This window comes from Diabrotica undecimpunctata, chromosome 7 (assembly GCF_040954645.1).
Source record: "Diabrotica undecimpunctata isolate CICGRU chromosome 7, icDiaUnde3, whole genome shotgun sequence".
Classification (NCBI taxonomy): domain Eukaryota; kingdom Metazoa; phylum Arthropoda; class Insecta; order Coleoptera; family Chrysomelidae; genus Diabrotica; species Diabrotica undecimpunctata.
In genome coordinates, this window is record NC_092809.1 from 4047652 (window position 1) to 4069361 (window position 21710).

A 21710-nucleotide genomic window follows, 5' to 3' on the forward strand; every position below is an offset into this window, starting at 1 on the left:
GAGAATATACCTGAAGAGTGGAGAACTTAGTAGTGCTAGGCACTTTCTCTAAGTTTGCGACAAATTAATAAAAAAGAGAATATAGGGATAATAAAGTGATATGGAGGCCGAAAAAGATGCTGGTTTCAGAGCAGGTAGTTCGGCTATTGATCATACCTTTACAATTACCCAACTTATGGAAAAAAAGCACGAAACCAAGCAGTAAACCTCCTTTACGTTGATCTTTGAAGACCATATAACAGTTAAAAAAAGCCCCTTTCTTATTGACTCCAACATGGAGTCAATAAGAAGAGTCATTGTCTAAATATATTTATATATTTTTTCCAAACGAGTCACAGGTATTTCTTTTTTCTTACTCTCTTTCCACAAGTTGTACTAGCATACGTTTTTATTTTATTCTTCAATAACGTTTGTCAAACTTAGTGCTTATTTATCAATTAAACATTTTATAAAACTGATCGTGATTAGTTTAAATATCATAATAGTTCGTTAAACTTAACCAAAAAAAAAATGATACCATGAAGTTTCCTTTTGATGCTGGTAAGTATATCTAAATATAATTTCTTCTAAAAAAGTTCTATAATTCTAGAGTTAAGATTATTTTTATTGCAGATTTTGCCAATTTACCTCATCCAACTAAATTTGCTTTATAATGTAGAAAACGTATTATGCTCATTAGCAATTATTGTAAATTGCTGTCATTACATTGTCTGTTGAATAGAGAGAAAGATTCCCTGCTTGACAATTATTTCTCTTATAAAAATGGTCCTATTAAAAAAACATCAAAATGTACTACGAAATCAATATAAAAAAACTTATGAAAAAAGTTTTATATGTTATCTAATATACACTTTGTTTTTAATATGTTATGTATGGTTAGCGTAAATCTACGACCAGTAGATATGCCTAGATTTTATCTCACTTTTAGATAACAGTCGATTATGAACGCAAATTTGCAGACTCATTTAATTTTTCATCCGTAATCTATTCTCATCGTATTTTAACAATACTCACCACAAACCACAGATAATCATTTAATTATGAACAAATCCAACAAATTATGTCATAAAAAATAATTTCATAATACTCGCCTATCGGCCAAGTAACTAAACAATTTACACCAGGGCGGATTTGTTTTGAGGTGGATGTAAGAGATGGCATTCGGATTTTTGCAGGAATAGTTGGGTGGTAATTTTGGTTATAATAATTAACTCATCCTTTCTCTCAAATAGTTCGGGAACATTATTAAAAAACTAAAATATATAAAAATTACTAAAATCATCGATTTTTTCTAATTTTCTTGCTTATAACTTTAAATCAATTCATTTTGCATTTAATTACATCATCACACCATCCCCATAACAACCCTCCATATTACTTAATTATACATTGTATTCCTAGTCTTGTACAACCGTTACTAAAAGATATAAATTTGTCTGAAACCAGAACTCTACCATTCTCCAATAATACCTATTGGACCAACATACTCCCACATCATGATATTTCCCTCACCAAGTTTAACAAAGATGATACCAGTATTAGTACATTAAGAATTCTCTTCCTAGAACTTATAAACAAAAATAAATATAACATAGCTCTATACACTGACGCGTCAAAGACTGAAAGTGGTGTTGGATATTCTATATCCACTGTACAACAGCCTATCGCCTCTCTAAAATTTCTCCTTGGTGTATAATCCACACTGGTGAACTACTAGCTATCTCACATGCTTTTAAATATGCCCAACAATATCCAAATATATACATAGCCATATGCTCTGATTCACTTTCCTCTATACACTCCACTAATGATATATCCACCAACCATCCTATCGTCCAAGATATTCATGACACATATCAGCTTCTTATAAACCGAAATACAACTATCACTCTGATATGGGTACCATCCCATGTTGGTATTAGTGGTAACGAAAAAGCTGATTGCCTTGCCAAAAAGCCGCATCATCCACGGACACCATTATGAATATACAAATTTGCAACGATCTCAAAGCTAGACTAAAGAAGCTTAATCTATGAACCTGGCAGATTTACTGGAATAATGTTACTTCAGCGCTGCATGAAATTAAACCCTCAGTGAACCTTCTTACCTATCCTAGTTTATCTCGCAAAAATATGGCAATCATACGGAGATTGCGTATAGGACATACCCGTCTAACTCATGGCTACCTGATGACATCATCTCCACAACAAAAATGTCAGCACTGCAATACGACTCTCCGAATCAGGCATATACTTATCGACTGCCCTTTTTATGCCAAAATACGCCAACGGCTCGATATCAGTACTAATTTCAAAGAGGTCCTAAACAGCACAGACCAAATCAACAAGGTTATCAAATTCCTCGAGAAAAGTCAACTGCTCAACAAAATATAAATGTTATATTACAAGTTTTTATTATTTTCTCTTTATGTTAATGTCTTTACATTATTTTGAAATTTATATGATATAACCATGTAAATCGTAACTAGTGCTAATGACCATAGATGTCACATGCACGTTAATTTAAATAAAAAAAAATTCATTTTAGAGCAGTAGTACAAAAATAAAAGAGCGACAATTAAATTTTTATAAGATACGGCTGGTTAGAAATGTTTTAGTTATTACCTTTGCTGCAAAATGGCAATAAATACAAAAAAGAGGGGAAAACAAGCATTTTCTTATTAAATGTTTTTCACCACTTAGGACCTTCGTCCTAAGTATAATAAAAATAATTAATTAATTACACCCGTCGATAAATTGCCTAAAAAATTTTTAAACCATAGTAAAACAGTCCTCCAGATTTCACTAAAATCGATTAACTAGATTTTGTATAATAATTTTGCAATCTACCTAAATCTTTTTTAGCAAATTTTTTTACAATCTTGCACAACAAAAACTAGACCATATTCGCTCCGTGAGTGACCATGGTAGGGGTACCTTGAAACGATGCCAGCGTGCGTAGCGGCGAAATATGACAAAATTGGACCTTTTGGATTGTTTTGGATCTTTTTACGCATAAATTTGATCAAAAATGGGTGCAAATACATGTTGCGTATTTAATTGTGCTAATAATAGCAAAAATAGTGGGTGTAGCTTTTATAGGTTTCCAAAGATTACATATAAATTAGAGAAAAGAAAAAGATGGATTCGTGCTATTAATATGAAAAAGTAAATATCACATAATTTCATTTTTATGCAATTGAAATTGCATAAAAATTTAAATAATTTACCTTAAATGATAATTTATAAGGCTTTAAGCTAACTGCAGCCTGGCAGATAACTTTAGCTTTTATATCATAATTTTTACTATTGTTTTTAATTACATGCTCTTCCACATGCAAAAACTTGATTTGCCAGTACTAGATATTTCCCTTAATTTTCTGTTTGGGGTTAAAAGATAAAGGTGATAAATTTTTAGAAACCCAGTTTTTAATACTAAATTTATTTTGTACATAAACTGAAAAAATATAATTAAAAAACTAATTATTAATACTTGTCAATTTCGTATCTATTTAACCTATGTTTAACCTCAAATTGGGAGGTCCAAAACTGTCAGATGAAGGCAGTAGATGTCGCGTCAGTCACGCACGAAGCGAATACATGTTTGCCAATTTTTTAACTTATAAAAACATATTAAACCTATCTCACCTAGTTTATGGAATTGAAATCTAAATTGAAATTTATTTTATTTATATTCCAGTTGACAGACGAAAATGCCACTGAACCTCTAAACATCATACGAACAAGCTGAATTTTTCTGAGAATGTTAATTTTAGGACCCCAAAAAATATACAAAAAAGTTTACTATTCCTTTCCCCGACTTCCCCTTAACCACCGCCACCACCTTAATATAAAAAATATTTCAAATAAAAAATGTAGCTGAGACGATTTTGAACAAAAATGTTAATTAGCACTTTTTGTGAAAAATAAACCGTTTTCTCAAAAATCGTTTGAAGCGACACGGCTACGCGCGCGAAATGAATTTGAAATAAAATTTGTATCCATTCGACGGTAAAAATTCGATATCTTTTGATCTAAGTGTCATATTCACAAAAATTAAAAAGATTTTTAAAGGTGAAAAGTGTAGCTTTCTTATGCCATTTTTGCATTTTACCGCAATTAAAGTTCTGATTAATGAATTAAAATGAATTAAAATTCTGATTAAAATTTATTACTTTTCCATTAGGCAGTCACTATGGAATTTCTATTGTTTCATCTTTTTATGGCATAAATTTTAGGTTTTAGTTTTTGGCAACAAATGTAAGCCATTTCATATATGCCTAAAAAATTCTGAACTTTAACTTTCACATCAAACTTTACAAACGATTGCACATCAGGGAAAATACTTCGATGAAGACGGTATTGGGTGAAATTTGTAGCTAAAGTAGTGTATTTCAGATCATTTATGATGTGAAAGTTTAAATTCGGCGTTTTTTAGGCATATTTGAAATGTTTCACATTTGCTGTCAAAAATCAAAACCGAAATTTATTGTCATAGGTTTTGAAAATTGGGCTTTACAATGGAAATTTTATAGTAACCGGTTATTATTAAAGTGATAAATTGACTTTAATTGCGGTAAAATTTAAAAATTGCATAAAAAAAGCTGCACTCTTAACTTGTACTATCGCGTGGTAAATTACATAGAGTTCTCCTGTTAATATAGTTGCAGTATCTGTAATTCTATTTTTAAGAATCTCTGAAGAGTTGTATGATTTGTAGCATTTCTATTTCCCTCTGTATGTATTAAAACACCGAAAAATATTTTCAACTGTTTTGCGTCCCTGAGATTGATAATATAAACATTTTAAGTTTGTTTATATAACACAGATGGGTATTTTTTTACGTAATGCCGCATTAGGATATTTTGCGCGTCAAATAAACAGGAATCTTTGCGCTGATACGGCAAAGACCGGTTTTGGGAGAATGAAATTACTCTACGATGGATCGCCAAAGCGGTTGGTTCATTGTTTAGGCCAGATTTTCTTCAAATTCGTTATTCGTCTTTTTTTGTTGTCATCGGAAAATAGTGAAGTGCAGTTAAGTTCAGATTTGGGTTTGGAAGAGATAGCTTTCGGCGTGGTAGTCTTCACAGCCGGCAAATTTTTTAATTTGAGAGGTAAATTTGTGCTCAAAATGCGATCTGGCAGTTTTTGTTGAGTTAGTCACCTATTGTTTGTGCTGTGCCTTATCTGAGAGATTTGTAAGACGGTGTTTCCAACCATTTGAGAGGTACATATGGTTTAAAGAAGAAATTGGTTGGTCGAGTTTTGAAGATTGATATGCAACACATCTGTAATCAATTTTGAAAAGAATTAAGGATCTGTATAACATAAGTAGTGTTTTACCATCGCCACACAAGTTTTGTGAGTTAGGTACTGAATAGTAATTGTAGGAAATATGAAAACGAATTGGTAAATTTAAGATTGAATTTCAAATAATATGGTTCTACAAGTTATGCACAAAATCGCTTACCTTAAATTGGTGTTCTTTAGGATTTGGCTAACTATGTAGACCCAAATGTGACTAATCAATTCATCACTGCTCAATCCCTTCAATGTATTCCTTCCATGAAATTCCTGTTGGACGCGAGACGGTACCGCCAGATACGGAACGTTCCGAATTCTTAACCTTTTTTGTTGAAGTTTGGAAGTGAAGTGGTACCCTGTCGGTTAAAATCTACTCATTGGAGCATGCCCATTTGGATATATGAGCGATTTGTGTGCGTTGAAGTAAAATCATATTATATCGCGCTTTGAATGAAATGCGACCAATAAGCACATAAGGTTATTCTGCATCATTTCAAAGAAATATAATTATTAAAGATCTAAAACTTATTCTACCCAAAATAAATTAAGTATTATAATAATATTCAGTATAAAATAAAGAAATAAGGATTCCCGAACAGGTACTTTAACAAGTTAAAGCAATTTCGACATAAAAGAACTAAAACTGCTGGATATGACTTTTCCAATTTAACTGTTGATCAAATATCACTCCTAGATTTTATTTTGTTCGTATAGAAAAGATTTTAGTTTTCAAGCATTAGGTTCGGTTTATCCTCGATACGTCTTTTTGAAAATACTATACATTTTGTTTTATTAGAGCAAAACCTAAAACCAGTACTAAGGGCCAATTTACTAGTTTATTTAAGTGTACTTGTAATATTAACGTCATACAATTAACGTTCTTGCTTTGATGTAAATATATATAGTATTTTTCATATAAAAATGCGTGCACGTCATAATTTATATAAAGTGACGTCACTTATATTTAAAATTTCAAGAAAGTCAACCTTAGAGTCCAAATTTTCCTAACACAGCTAATAATACGAAACCCATACGGAACTGCTCGATCTCTCATAGGCGTCAACATGGTTTAATAATCAGAAAAATGTAATCATCATTATATTGGGAATTTTAGAATTATATTGATTAAATAACCAAAAATATTTGTTATTATTAATAATATAAATTTTATGAAATAATTCTTTAAGTCTAATATTCCACAAAATAATAATTTTAATTAAATATATTAGACAATTGTACGCAACTGATACTGGAATACTTCATATTTTTTGACAGTTCAGCGTGTGGCAAAATTGTTTAAAGTGTTGCCGCTTTTATAGAGTAATAATTTTGTTTATGTTTTGATTTCTTACACAATTTGATCATAATATATTACATATTAATAAATTGTATTTATAAATACATATTAAATTTAGATTATTAGCATTAAAAACTAATTATTGTTGTGTATTGTCATTGAGGTATGCCAAAACAACTAAATATTCTGTAGAAAGCTGATAAGCTTTCATATAAGATAGATTATTTTGACCAAGAAATAATGGAGGAACGTTTTTGCTATTAATGCTCTAAAAGAGGTAAGTTTAAAATTTAGAATATATAATTTTGTATTAAAATGTTTTCCTATGTATTTTAGTGTATTGCAGTTATCTTAAAACTAAGTGTATTTACTGTTTATATAGTAGTTTGACAAATAGTTGACATTTTAAAAATTCCTCACTTACTTACTATTCTGGGGTTTTGGCAACGCTGTGGGATTCTGACGTCGTAAATCTTGAATAACGTGCACGCATTTTTATATGAAAAATAATATATTTAATTTGATTTTATTTTAACATAGATCTTATTTTACTTAGATTGTATTATTTTAAATTGTATTCAACTAATATTTATATAAAATAGAAACATAATAATACGTTTTATTAATTAATTCTATTTTTTAATACTGCTACATATTATCAGTTTGTTTACATAATTTAATTATTGTATATTTCCTACTAATTGCCATTTTTATTGATACTAATGAACTACGAAGGTGCGCCTTTTAAAAAAGCCAATTACAATAGTCGTATGTAATTTAAATTTTTAAATATTAATATATAAATTCAAAAAATAAAAATAAAATGTTTTCCACACATAAATAATTAGTTTTTAAAAAGTACATCTTTTTAAAGTATGAATACAAATAAGAAAAAACCATAAAAGAAGCAACGAAAAACGTTTTAGATTTAGAAACCAAATTAGAGTAACATCACGAGGTGCTAAAGCTGTAAAGAGCTTAACGTAAAGTTTATTCGGTGAATTTACACGGACTTGTCCAAATCCGGACTCCTCCTCCTAAAGCGGACTCCTACCCTTCTTGGTACGTTTTAATTTGAATCGTGGCGGCAATGAGTGCAAATGGCAGAGTTCCATGACTCAGTGAAGAAGCTCACAAGCTGGCTACGTCACTTAGCGAGTAGATATTTTAATGTGCCGAAGGCAACACTGATGAGACTAAGCAAAGATAAGTACGGTACGCCTATCGAAGCAGCACAAACAAAAAAAAGGCAGACCTACAATATTGGGCGAAAATCTAGAAGACGAGCTAGTCCAATATTGTTGTGTAATGGAAGCATCGTTTTTTGGACTCACTAGAAGTGATTTAGTTAGAAGAAGGCCCAGAGAAATAGCATTAATCATCCATTCAAATAAGAAATAGTTGGTAACAAGTAGGCCAATCTATTCCTTAAACGGCACAAAACAAAACTGTCAGAAAGAAAGCCCTTTGGGACATCTTATAGCAGGGCTCTTGGGTTAAATAAGGAAAATACGCAGAAATTTTATTAACTTCTGGAGGATTTGTACGTTAAAAATGAATTTACCCCTGATAGAACATCTTGACATCAGAAGAACGTGGAGCCCTTATAACACACCATGTTACCATTGTGTCCATACCACCTCACTCCTCACATAAACTTCAACCTTTGGACAAAAGTTTCATGGGTTGTCTCAAAACTTATAAGTGAGGAAATAAGGCAGACATTAAGAAAAAATGAACGGCCACTTACAGCTTATGATGCAATGGAGCTCTTTGGCAAAGCATACATTAAATATCAAAGAACTGAAATTGCAATCAATGCGTTTAAAGTTTAAGTTTTCTGATGCCGAATATATTGAAGAAGTAAACAAAATGCAAGACTCATCTTTCTACGAATCCATGTCAAAGCAAAAAACGGCAGGTAATAAAAGCTTTACAGGGATCAGTGAACAATGTGTTATGACGGTGGATGAATCACAAGTTAGTGCAGAGTTTGACCAGAATTAACAATTAACATCTTCCGCAGGTCAGGGTCTGTGTTACCATTTGACAATTCTCATAGTCCATAAGTTTGGGATCACTACTTTTCCAAAAATAAAAAAAAGAACCACCAAAAGGGGACGGAAATCCTGCAGTTCAACAATCATCATATCTTCTCCTTATAAATCCAAGTTAATGGAATCTAAAAAAGCTAAAGAACCTAAAGTAGCCATGAAAACTGAACAGCAAGAACGTGCTCAAGGTTTCAAAAGCAACCGCCACAGAAAAGGTTTTTCGGCAGCAGTACGTTCTAGAAAAGGTAAAGATATAGTAAATAGATGTCTAAATTTTAAGAAAAATATTAAAGAATCAGACACCAAAGATGAAATCGGTCTCTCTTCTGGAACATCTGAATTGGACCTTATTCCGGGAATGTCACCATCTAAAGAGAATGACGCTTTGTGCATGTTTTGTGACAGAAAATATTCAGAAGATTGTAAAGGGCAACTTAGGGTCTTGTGCATTATATGTTTATTGTGGGCCCATGTGGATTTAGCTTGGGATGATAAAGATGCCTACATCTTTCTGTAGATAAATTATTATTTGTCCTAATATTTTTTTATATTTTATATATTATATTAAAAATTGTTGCAATATACTTAGTATTTTGAAAGTAGATAATCTTTTCTCTTATTTAATACTTCCAATTGTTGGTACAACTTAATTAATAATTTTTAAGGGGGTACACTTTTAGCAACTATTTTTCGAACTCACCAAATACTGGATTTTGGAAAATACATAATTTTTATATTAATTTTTAATTATTAGTAATAAAAGTTGAACATAAATTATTCAAAACATTATAAAGTAAATGGTATATACTTTTATAATATTTGGTTTTGCTATTTTTCATACACACGAACTGAAAAACAAAATAGGGATCCGGTTTTAGGCATTTCCCCTAATTATTGGATTTTATAGGTCCTATACCTTTATACTTGGTTGGGAGAAATTAATTCTTTCAGTAGTTTCAAATCAACGTTGTCTTCCAGTGGCATCTAGGCTATAGAACATCATCAGCTATTTATTTGATACCTTCTTCTTCTTCTTAACATGCCATACACCAAAGTGCGTAGGCGACTATCTCATTACTAGAATTCTGTTCTTGGCGGCGTGACACAGCTCGCCTGTATTGTGTATTCCTGTCCATTCTTTAATATTTCTTAACCAGGATAATTGTTTACGGCCTCTCCTACCCTCGATCTTCCCTTGTAGGATTAACTGTGGTATTTCATATTTTGCTCCTCTTAATATGTGCCCAAGGTAACCAATCTTGCGTTTTTTAATTAATTTAAAGAGTTCTCTTTCCACGCCGGCTCTCTTAAGGATGTCATCGTTTCGAACTCTATCCACCCAAGGTATGCGCATCATTCTTCTTAATGACCACATTTCAAATGCTTCAAGTTTGTTGATAGATGTTTTTTTCAAAGTCCACGTTTCCATGCCATAAAGCAAGATGGACCATATGTAGCACTTGACCATTCTGTAGCGTATTTCGAAATGTAGGTTTTGATTACATAGGAGCGGTCTGAGTTTCACAAAAGCTTGTCTTGCCATTTGTATTCGGGTTTTTATCTCTTGTTGTGGATCCGATTGGTCATTGATTGTGGTGCCAAGGTATTTAAAAGTTTTCACGCGTTTTATGCGATCGTCACCTATGCATATTATCGGGTTTTCTGGAGGGTTTCTGCTAATGACCATATATTTCGTTTTCAAAATGTTGATTTTGAGGCCATATTTTTTACCTATGCTATTCACCCTATCGAGTAATAACTGCTGATCTTCCAATTTATCAGTTATAATCACTGTGTCGTCCGCATAGCGTAGGTTGCTAATTGGTATGCCGTTCACCTTAATGCCTAATTCCGTGTCTTCTAATGCTTCCGCAAATATATTTTCAACATATAAATAAATAAATAATAAATAATAAATAATATAAATATTTGATACCACTGCTAATAAAATCCTCGTAAAGCTGTTAACATTGTTTATTCCATCCTAGAATATATTCTATTATATTTTTTAAAAGATTATTTTTTAGAGGATTGCTTTTAAAAAAAATATTATAAATTTATAAAGGTTATTCATGCCTGACTAATGTAAATTTTAGAGTAGTAATTTTGCAATATGTGCTTTGTTAATAATTTTTAGGTTATATTTTCTAACTGTTAGGTATTTGCGTAGATTAAAATTCAATTTCATTAATTTCTTTATAAATTTATTAACAAATGTTGTTAAAAGTTAGATAAGAGGTATTTCAACTATTACATTTACAAAACAATATTGTAAGTTCAACGAAAAATCTTGACATTCATAAGCGTATTTAAATTATGTGTTCTTACTCCTTGATATTTATTTGATTAACCATATCAAATCAAAACATTAAACAAACTGCAAATTTGTTTATAAAAAATGTTTCTATCTTTTCAACATATCACGTACCTCCACAATTATTGACGGATTTCCAAGAATCCATAGATTTTTATTTAGTTATTACTAGATTTTCTTACCACGGTCACGTTAAGTTTAGTGAAATTGTGCTTTGTGAACTATTATTTGTGATAATGGTGATTTGTTAAAAAAATGTGCAAATTATGAAGAATGTCGGAATTGTTAGAATTATAGCAGCAGATTGAATTTCTTCTATAAAGGTATAGTCACATAAGGCAATAATATTTTTTAAATTTATTGGTGGCATAGTGTAATAAAATCACCAAGACGTTTGGACTATAAGTTAAAAATGGCAAAATTTTAATAAGTACAAGTGTTCAGGGTTTACACTTTTATTTTTTATTTTTATTTTCGTTAGTTCCCTGACAATTTCTGTTATTTGACTGTCTAAAAAATAAATAACTAACTCAGCTCCAGGGCAATGAAGCGCCCTACCACATGTCAGTTCTTCCGCCCGTAGCTGTTGATCAACAAATGGGAGATTACTTTTACCGGTAATCGTTCGGTTACTTCGCAGTATCACAACCGGTTAAATCATCATTACCGCCTGTGATTATTCAGTATCAGACCGGTAAAGAGATTTTTCTCTACCGCTCCGATCCTGTAATGACGTAGTTGCTGCCCTATGCCATGCTCTCAGTTGATCCGCAAATGTTCATTTGGCAAAGCCTTATTAACCCCTGTCCCACATATCTGTAGGACAGCGGTTGGGGAACTGTTTTAATCATTACCCCAAAATATTTTTGTTTACGTTTTATTACCACATGGCGAAGAAAAAAAAAACGAAATCGCCTCTTTTTAGCATCTTTCGTATTATAGCCCTCATGATAGTTTTGAAAAGAAAACAATAACTAAAAATTTAAGTTACACATTATTTATTCAATTTATCAATGTAATACCTAGTAATACATAACGGTAATAATAGTAATATATTTATGTATATTCAGTTGAGGAAAAAAAATTCGTCCCCACAGAAAATATAAGTAAATGATAATTTCTTGTTATTTTTTAAATCATATGATATTTTTCTGATATTATTAGACTCTAATAATACAAGAAAAATATCATATGAATTACAAAATAACAGAAAATTATCATTTACTTATATTTTCTGTGGGGGCGATTTTTTTTCCACAACTGTATATAACAAATTGAAACCCATTGGGGTACAATTGAGGGTTGACAAATTCCGTTACTGTAACAAATTATAGGTAATAATAATAATGGTGATACAAACAAAAATTAGAAAAAAAAAGAATAATTGAAAAAATTCTTCTTCGCGTTTTGGAAAAATGATGTTGTTTCATGTTCGATACAATTGCTTCAAAATTGGGACTTTTTGATGTAAGAGCGATTTTGAATACAGTTTTCGGCGTTTAATCGATTTCTGTTCTTTCCAAATGTTAATGTTAATGTTCTTCCAAATGGCATAAAAAACATTTTTTTAACCGCCTCTTCATATGCAACTGTGAAAGCCTTTGCAGCTTTTGACAATCAAAAAGACGACAAATTTGGTTTATTTAAATTGAATACGTGCTTCAGAATTGGATCAAAGTTCAAGAATTGCTTTTGCCAAACCAAAAGGTTATTCTGATAGCATAGCAATTTGGCATTTAAAAGGATCTGCATTCCAACTGACAGTACGTGTATCAAGATCTGGAAAGTAATCTGAAAACCGCTTTCTGAGTTTGATAAGATGTCTTAGAATTTTATGCTCGATGTCAGCAAAAGTAATATTTTCGCAATCTTCCAAAAACAAAGCTAACTTTGAAAAATAAACTATCTTGTTCTGTTCTACTTTCTGTCTCCAATATTGCAGCTTTAATCCAAATCCTATTTCTCTCGCTGAAATGATATTAATATTCTTTCCTGCAATTCTTTGTTTAATTTATTTATACTCTCAAAAATGTCCGCTAAATATGCGAATTGTGCAACCCAGGAAGAGTTTTTAAACTTATCTGCTAGAATATTTTTTTGATCAACCATAAAAATTTCGACCTCAGTTTTAAGAGTCCATACTCGATTTAGTACATTTCCGCGAGAGAACCACCTTACTTTTGTACAATAAAATAGGTCCATTATATTCAGCTTCAGCTTCACCGTCCTGACATAATTCACGAAATAGCCGCGTGTTTAGTGCATGTCCCTTGATAAAATTTACAATCTTGATGACATCATGCATGACGGCTTTCAGTGTAGGTTCTAAATATTTGACCATAAGGGCCTGTCGATGGATCATACAGTGAATAACTTCAATATTTGGATTATTTTTTTTTACGAAAGCCGAAAATTAAAAATATATACTTTTTACTCACAAAAGTTTCATTTTTACCCCCAAAAATTGCATTTTTACCCTATTTGGGGTAATTTACCCCGGTTCCCCGACCGCTGCTGTAGGACGTTTTCTATTAGCCATTTGGACACGCCGTTTTGAGGTTGAGAACTACCCCTTCTGAGTGTGTTATCTAAGAAGTACTGAAGAGCCTCTACTCATTTCAGAACCCCTCCTTCTTGGAAACTACACCGGCACAGCGAGCATAAAGAGCATCTCGCACTTCGCCCCTCATTCAGTTTTGTGAAAGAAAATGTCACACATTTTTTTTATCATCTTCCAGAGACATTTTTAAATATTATTGATATTAAAGTAACTGGAGCAGCATTAAATCTGAAAAGCAAAAAAGGTTCTGTGAAATAAGATGTAGTTATAACTCGTCCAGATAAAAAAAAACAATATGTAAAGGGTGACGGCTATCTGAACGTGAGAGTTATTGAGAAAACAAGAACGTCTGATATGTGAGCCTTAGTCTTAGTGTAAGCAAAAAATCATGACCACCGGCAACCCTTTATGGACAGTTTTTTTTTCTGGACGAGTTGAATATTTGTATATATGTAAGAGTATATTTGTTGAATGTTTTGAATAAAAAAAAACTAAAAATTATCGACTAATATTACTAAAAAAATATACAAATCAATATTAAGTCCGATCTTTGTTTTATATCCTAATTATTAGATTATTTGAATGTTACGTAAATGATTAATTTATTGCAATGATACCGTAATATTGTAATTGGGAACAAATTTTTTATATTTCGTAATTAAAATAATTTTAAAACGTAAAATAAATTTTATACTGGAGATTATTTGTTTATTATTTCGTTAGATTTTGATATATTTGCAACAATCTAGTCTTTCTTCTTTGTAATCTAATAATTAGGATAATTGATCTAATTATCTATTTTATCGTTCAGTTTTGGAGATGCAGTAATATTTCTCAAAAGATATGATACATCTCAAGTGCACTATAAAAATGATATTTCTATACTACGTTCAGGAATGTTATTATTATAGTTCCTATTGGGTTTATAAATTTTATCGGTATGAGAGAGAGAGGCTGTTCTCATTTAAGATTAATTACAAGAAAGCAAGAAAGTAAACGAAGTTGTTACAAATAATAAAGAATACTATCTCTGAGAATAATTATTGGAAATTTCTACCGAAATCAAAATGCAAATCTCTGACTTTAAGATGAACACACCTAATATGTAAAAGTCATCCGTAGAATGATTCAAGGCTGTATTTTGAATCCTCAAATCTTCAACTCTACTACTAATTGGAAAAAGCATTCTACTGAACTTACTACTAAACCAGTATCGTTACAATATTCGATATGCGTATGACACCATTGTCATCAGACAGGAGAAAGAGCCGAATAGTAGAAGAGGAGGCCGACAGGCCGAAAGCCTTAAATAAAGGACTAACTAGAGAAATAAATAATGAAAAGAAAAGGTATTGGAAATAACTATGCGAAAACCTGGAAAATATCATCTGGGGAGAAGTATATAAAATTCTCCTTCTCAAAGTGCCGTCTCTCTACGAGGATGGCAATCATAATAGCTATTTTTGAATTTTTTGCTCTAAACAAATCAATCGATCTGACGCTAACCATCCTGAATACAGAGAATATAATCTTTATGGGTCCAAGAGTGAGAAAGCATATCTCCATATTGGTAAGAGAAAGTATCCTACCTTTCAAAAAAGTCAAATATTGGCACGTAATACTGGAGATCAAACAAAGTAAACACGTAATATATGCTGCGAAAAAAGCCGATTAAAAAGCAGCAGTACTAACAAAGACCATGTCAAACATACGAGAATAGGTAGAAGGAGAATTCTCACGAAAGTGGTCCACTTCACCATTCTATACGCAGCAGCAGTGTAGCAGCAGGTAACGCGTGAACAAAAATACAGAGGAATTCTGGAAAAGCTTAGAGATAGGCAAGCAGAGGGTTGTACATAGACGACTTTGACAGTTGGCTTAAAAGTGATTACAGAGGTGCCACCAATTCACCTACTAGTGAGAGAAGGAGTACAATCACGTACGGCATGAGTGGAAACGAGAGAGAGAAGGCCAACGCAAAATGGTACGAAGAGTGAGAAAATGAACATAACGCTGAATAGACAAGAACACTCATAACAAATGTAAGGGACTGTGTAGGACACTGCCATAGGGAGATTAACTACTTCTTTACACAGCTCCTCATGGAGTACGGCTTTTTCAGATCCTACCTGGTAAATACAGGAAAGCAAGAAGACGGCAACTACGGGATTAACGACACGGCAAAACACTCTGTGTCTGATTGCAAAAGGTTCACGAACGAGAGAAGCTTAGAGCGAATAACATAATAGAAGTGGCGGGAAGAGCAGAAAATGAATACAAAGAAATCCTGGGGAAAAAAAACTAAAATAATAAAGAGGAAAGAGATCCTGGACAACGGTCGACACGTCTAAAGGTCTACCTTTAGACGTGACACGTCTAAAGGACCGTTTCGCACGGTCTAAATAAGACTAGCCGCACGTGTGTGGCTTTAGGGGGTTTTGGTTAATAGGCAGGGCATCATGGACGTAGCCGAGGGCGTGATATCCAAGAAAGGAAATGCACTCGGGTTAATCCTTTAACTTTGAATCCAATTCTATGAATCAAAAAAGATTGATTGTATTCGTAGACAACCTAAAAGACCCACCAGTATTTATAAACAAAATAACGTACCACAGTTAATAATATGTACTCAATAATATAAACTAGTGAGTAGTTATTATTTGCTCAGAAATTTCATTATTATTCATGCCAGAGGATGTAGTTTCTTTCATAATATCAGCATTGTTGATGGATTAAACACTTTTTCTAGCTGGAATATTTATATTATTCCTGCGGTGGTTAATGCTTTTTGGCAAATCTGATCTTTTTGCTTCAATGGCTTTATTTACTTCAATAGCACAACAGCTGGGTCGCATTTTCACGATATTCGGCTAAGCACTTCCCCAACATTTAGGGGAAATATTCCATATTTTCGAAACCTCTCCTCTAAATTAGATTTGACTTGTACAATAAACAAGTCCGTCACCTTAGACAAAAATATATGAAAGTGTTGCTTTTGTATATTAGTGATCCGGATGACATTTTCATTACTTTTCCAATCTGACAACATTTTTTGCCAGGCCATTTTTAGCGGGCGAAAGAAATCCACACCTGGAGGTTTCATCAAATGGATACAAAGAAAACAAAATATGAAAACGATAATATACAGAAAATGGAAAAAATCTCCAAAGCAAGGATATAAGAAAAGCGTATAGATATCTACGCAATTTAAAAGAAAGATGAAACAAATGTATGCAGAAATCAAGAAGGGAAAATAACCAGTGATCCAGATAAATAAAATTTGTCTGGAAAACCTATTTACAAACTATTCTTAGGTCGCAAGAAAATGAAGAGCATATGGACATGAATCAAATTGAGGGAAATATTGAAAATATAAAACCCTCGACAATAGAAGAGGTAAAACAAGCAATACGAGCACAAAAGAATAACAAGGCTCCAACAACTAATAGGATAAATGCATATACTTATGAAAAGATTTGAAATGACGATGAAAAGGGATCATGTGTATAATCTAGGGACAACAAAGGGGATAAACTAAAATGCGAAAATTATCGCGACACAACCATCTTGTGCACAGCGTACCAAGTTTTTACTTACATACTAAACAATCGACTCCAACAATTACATATCTGGGAGTTACATTATACACGGATGGAACAGAAGAACCAAAAGTTTAAATAAGAATAGTAAAGGGAAACAAAAAACTTTTCACTCGTCCATGTGTTCCGCTCCAAAAATACACATTGGAAGTCGAAAATAAGGGTCTACAAAATTATTGTCACATCAGACAGAAGACATAAAACGAAAGCTAGAATTTATATCTATTAACAAAAACGAAGTTTGGAGATCCAGGTATAACCATGAGCTCTACCAATTCGATGGGCTGGTCATGTAGTAAGAGCAAAGACCGAAAGATTGACAAAAAGAGTCCTAGATAGTAAAATTCAGGGCGCTAGACCAAAAGGAAGGTCACGGAAAAAGTGGGATGATGAAGTGGCAGAAGAAACTGATCTTCACCAAGTGAGAACTTGGTGAATATCAGGGATCCGTAATCTTGGTGGCAGAGTTTGGAAGAGGTTAAGGTTTAATTTGGGCAGTAGCGCCATTAAAAAGAAAAGGGAATAATGGTCCAAAATTCACAATTCGTTTTTATTGTGCGACTGATTTCGGAGTTAACAATTTATATTGCAACCTGAGGCTGATACAAAAAACCGACGAATAATAGTATTAATACTAGTATTTAATAGGAAATTTGTAATATGTAGGAACATTTTCAAACTCGAGTTCGCGCTAAAGAAACACATAAAACATGACAAATGATCGGCCACAAGATTTCGGATAATGATTTCGATCCAAGATCGATATCGTTATCCGGCTCGGAATCAGTTATTTTAAGCGTTGATTATACTAATTCGTTTAAAATTCAATCACGTTCTTATATTTTTGAATCTTTTATTTAATAAAAAATATTTATATTTATCAAAATTTGTTAGTTATCTCTCAGCTGCTATAATAAGAATTTAAATTCAAAAGGAACCTTTTACTATCAGAGATAATTTCTAAGTTGAAGTAGATATTCAATTTTTTTTTAATATTGTGGCCAATATTTAACAATATAAATTGGAATCATGTTCCGAGATTTTAATCTCGGATATTAATAGAAAACCATTAGGCAATGATCCAAAGGTTAAGTAAAAAAATATTAGTAATAATAAATTTATGACTGAGGATGAGGGTGATCTAAGATATATCATCAGAAAGTTGGATGAAGAATATAAGGCTTGGTGTTTGACATAAATATAAAAAAAAAACCGAAAATCTAGGGAAAAGCAGATTGAAATAATCTAGAACTAGAGAACTGTGAAATTAGGAATCTTGAGTAGTACAAATATTTGCACAAGGATGTGTTGTTATTCTGTTGACACCATTCTTAATCTCTATTTACTATAGAATATAATTTATATAATTTCTGATTATGTTATGTGGATAATAATGTTAAGAGAAAACAAATTGCACTTCCGGGCGTAGGAAATTTCGACACTAAGCAGGTAGCGACTAAAATTTAATGGCAATTTTCGACACCAGCTCCAATTCTCGTTTTTATCTTACAGGTATATTCGACACCAAATAAATATAGCTGCGACATAAATAAAATACCATAATTAATTAATTTATTTATGTTAATAAAAGTAATGTGCATTTTATTTCTTTATAACTGTAATAATATCTAAATATAATACAACTAGTAGATACCTAATTTTTGTACATTTTACCGTTAATATACTTGTATACAATGATTTATTTGCTATTATAGGAATGATAAGATACAGCTTTTATAAAATCTAACCTACGTATTTGTTGGGATCGTAGTTTATCCATCATTTTCTCAAAAAATGCCAATTTAACGCTAACAGTAGTATCTTTGATTTTTGCTGGTATATGTAAACTATTTATTTTGACATAAGTGTCTACTTGAAATTCTCTTAACTTTTCAATAAAAATAAAAATAGAAGGATGTGTTCAATAAAAAGAAGAATTAAATCTCGAATGAAAGGATTCACAGGCATTTGTGGTCCTCGCAATAGACGGATTCTGATTAGACCATATGTGTGGTGGAAATAGAGCGCTATCGAAAATGTAATTTTCCAGTAAATAATCTGCATATATATCAAGTGTTGCGTTTATAGGTTTATATGACATTAAATCATAAAGAAAGCATTCTTCAACTTCTGCTGGATTTAAATAAGTTAAACCAAACGTATGCCTTAACCATTTTCCAATTTCTGAATTTGTATCCTTATATTCTTGTACCAAACCCAAAGATTGAATTTTTTTAAACCAGTTTTGGTGTAAGTGAAAACTGCATCCACTAATTTTTGCATTGGGCCATATATACAATAAAGCACAGTGAATTGCTTTTTCAAAGTCCACAAATATTTCAGTTGGCTCTAATGATAATTGAAATGTTTCAAAAATCTTAGACCTTAATAAAGAAAATAAATTTTTGTATGTCATTGACAATTTGTCCTTTAACAAACAGTATGCTAAAGGAACATAATGTCCATTTTCCAAGCCATGTATAGTAAATAATTGTAGAAAATATTTGGTACTGTATGAAAATGTACCATCCATATACAAAATTTTAAATTTACACAACAAACGAATATTTGTCTTGCATGAAAATACAATTACATTTAATTCAGGATGATTTAAAAACAAAAAACTCTCATTGCGACAGGTTTTAGGAGAATAATTACTAACCGCTTTATGGACTTCTGATATGCTTCTTGGTAACGGACCTGGTAACAGTTTACGACGACAGTTGTAAATGTTCTTTCTTATGCTAGCTATGTCAGGAACCGTCAGCAAATTGGCATCACACTCAGCAACAGCAGTTCTTGTAATTTTGGCAGGCTTTTCCGATATGTCCTCTTGGGCTTTTCTTTTACATGCATTGGTTACCATCTTTACTTCAAGCTTTTTTGGATCGGCTTCATGATTATGTACCAAATCACTTCTTGTGATGGTGAGGTCCTCACAGCCTATTGTAAACACTTTTGCGGAACACTTAGTGTTTCTTTGGATGCAGCGCCAAAATATCTCGCCGCTTTTTAACACTTTCTGTTTCGAGAACGAATGATGCTCCACCACTAATAAATCTCGACCACGGAAACTTTTTATCAAACACCTTTTTCAAATATCCGTTACGTGCACAAGTCAACGTCAAACAAGAAATAAATTACAACTGAAATAATTTAGTCACAAGTACACAAGTGCCACGCCCCCCGCCGTGACAATAAATATTGGGAAAACCCGCTTGTCCTGCTTGGGTGCAAATGTCCATCGACGCTAATTACCTACCTACCTGCTTTACGCCGCGGTGTTGAAATTTCCTATAATAAAATTTGACCCTTCGATTACCCCAGGTACAAAGACAATTTGGTGTCGAAAGTTCGCCCGCCGCCTTTTAGCCCTGAGCTCTCGAATTGAAAGAATCTATTTACCTGATGAGGACTGATCGTTATACTACATGTAAACTTTTTCAGTTTTATTAAAATCTATAAATGTAGTAATGCCGCCTTGTGTTCCGCATTTTTTTCAACATGCTTGATGTAAGTGATATAAATGCAATGGTGCTGTTTGCTCTCGCACGTCCACATTGGAAAGAAAATACATCTAATAATAGAAAATCATGTTTGAAATCTTTGGGAATGGCTTTAATGTGAAAGAGATTTTAAATACCTTCTTCACAGAAATTGCTCAGGCAAAAAAAATTGTGCTTTAGGTTACAAACTAGGTGCTATTTTTGCAATGAAAAAGATAGAAAAACCATGTATGCTCTACTTGCCATAGAGCATACTGCATGGAGCACAGAGCTAAAATGTGTTGGGAATGTGGTCATCAAATTGAGTAAAATTGTAATACCTGGCTAAGAATGAATATGAGTTTTATAACCAAAAGCTCTTAACTTTTAGTTAGAAATACCATTTTATAGTTAAACTAAAGTGAAATATTTTGAATTATTTTTTTTTATTAAAAAAAAAGGTTTTTAATTATTTTTAAACATTTTTAATATCTTTTTTTCTGTATTGCTACAATTAAAAAAGGAAAAATAAAATGATTGATGTGATTATTATTGTGTATTCAACATTGATTAGAGAGTCTCTGGAAATCATGAAATATTTACTTTTTTTATTTCTTTACAAAAATAATTGGGTATCTGATACCCACGTGTGCGGTTTATGTTAAAAAATCTTCCAGGGTTAAATAACCAGCTTATATCTTAAGTGGATACTATCACAGAACAATGGGAAGCTGTAGCTTGAATTAAAAGATTTTCAACAATATGTTGTTCTTAGCGGATAAAACTAAAGGATTTATTGCTAATGTAAGCAACTTACTTGACTTAATAAATATGAGTTACTCACAAAATTCGTGTTAAACCTTTTAACCTTATCGATAAAAATATAGGAAATATTTTTAGAGATTATTATCAACATGCTTGTTTTTCTGCTAGTGATATAGATAATTCTTTTGAAGTATATCTTAAGCATATCATCGACAGACATGATTATTCGATATGATTAATTATTTGATAGAAAATAACAAAAAATCCCTAAAAAGATGTCGTCGCAATTTTTTTATTCTTTGCACGTAATTTGATAAAATATTTTTTAAC

At 31.9% G+C, this 21710-nt stretch overlaps 1 protein-coding gene across 1 annotated transcript in view; it reads left to right on the forward strand.

Annotated features, from left to right (window-relative positions):
• The first annotated feature begins 11147 nt into the window (after positions 1–11147).
• LOC140444918 (facilitated trehalose transporter Tret1-like) overlaps positions 11148–21710 on the forward strand; it is a 148623-nt gene continuing 138060 nt past the window's right edge. The window contains exon 1 of the mRNA XM_072536614.1: positions 11148–11294. The gene's annotated coding sequence lies outside the window, so the exon portion shown is untranslated. The remainder of the gene's footprint in view (positions 11295–21710) is intronic.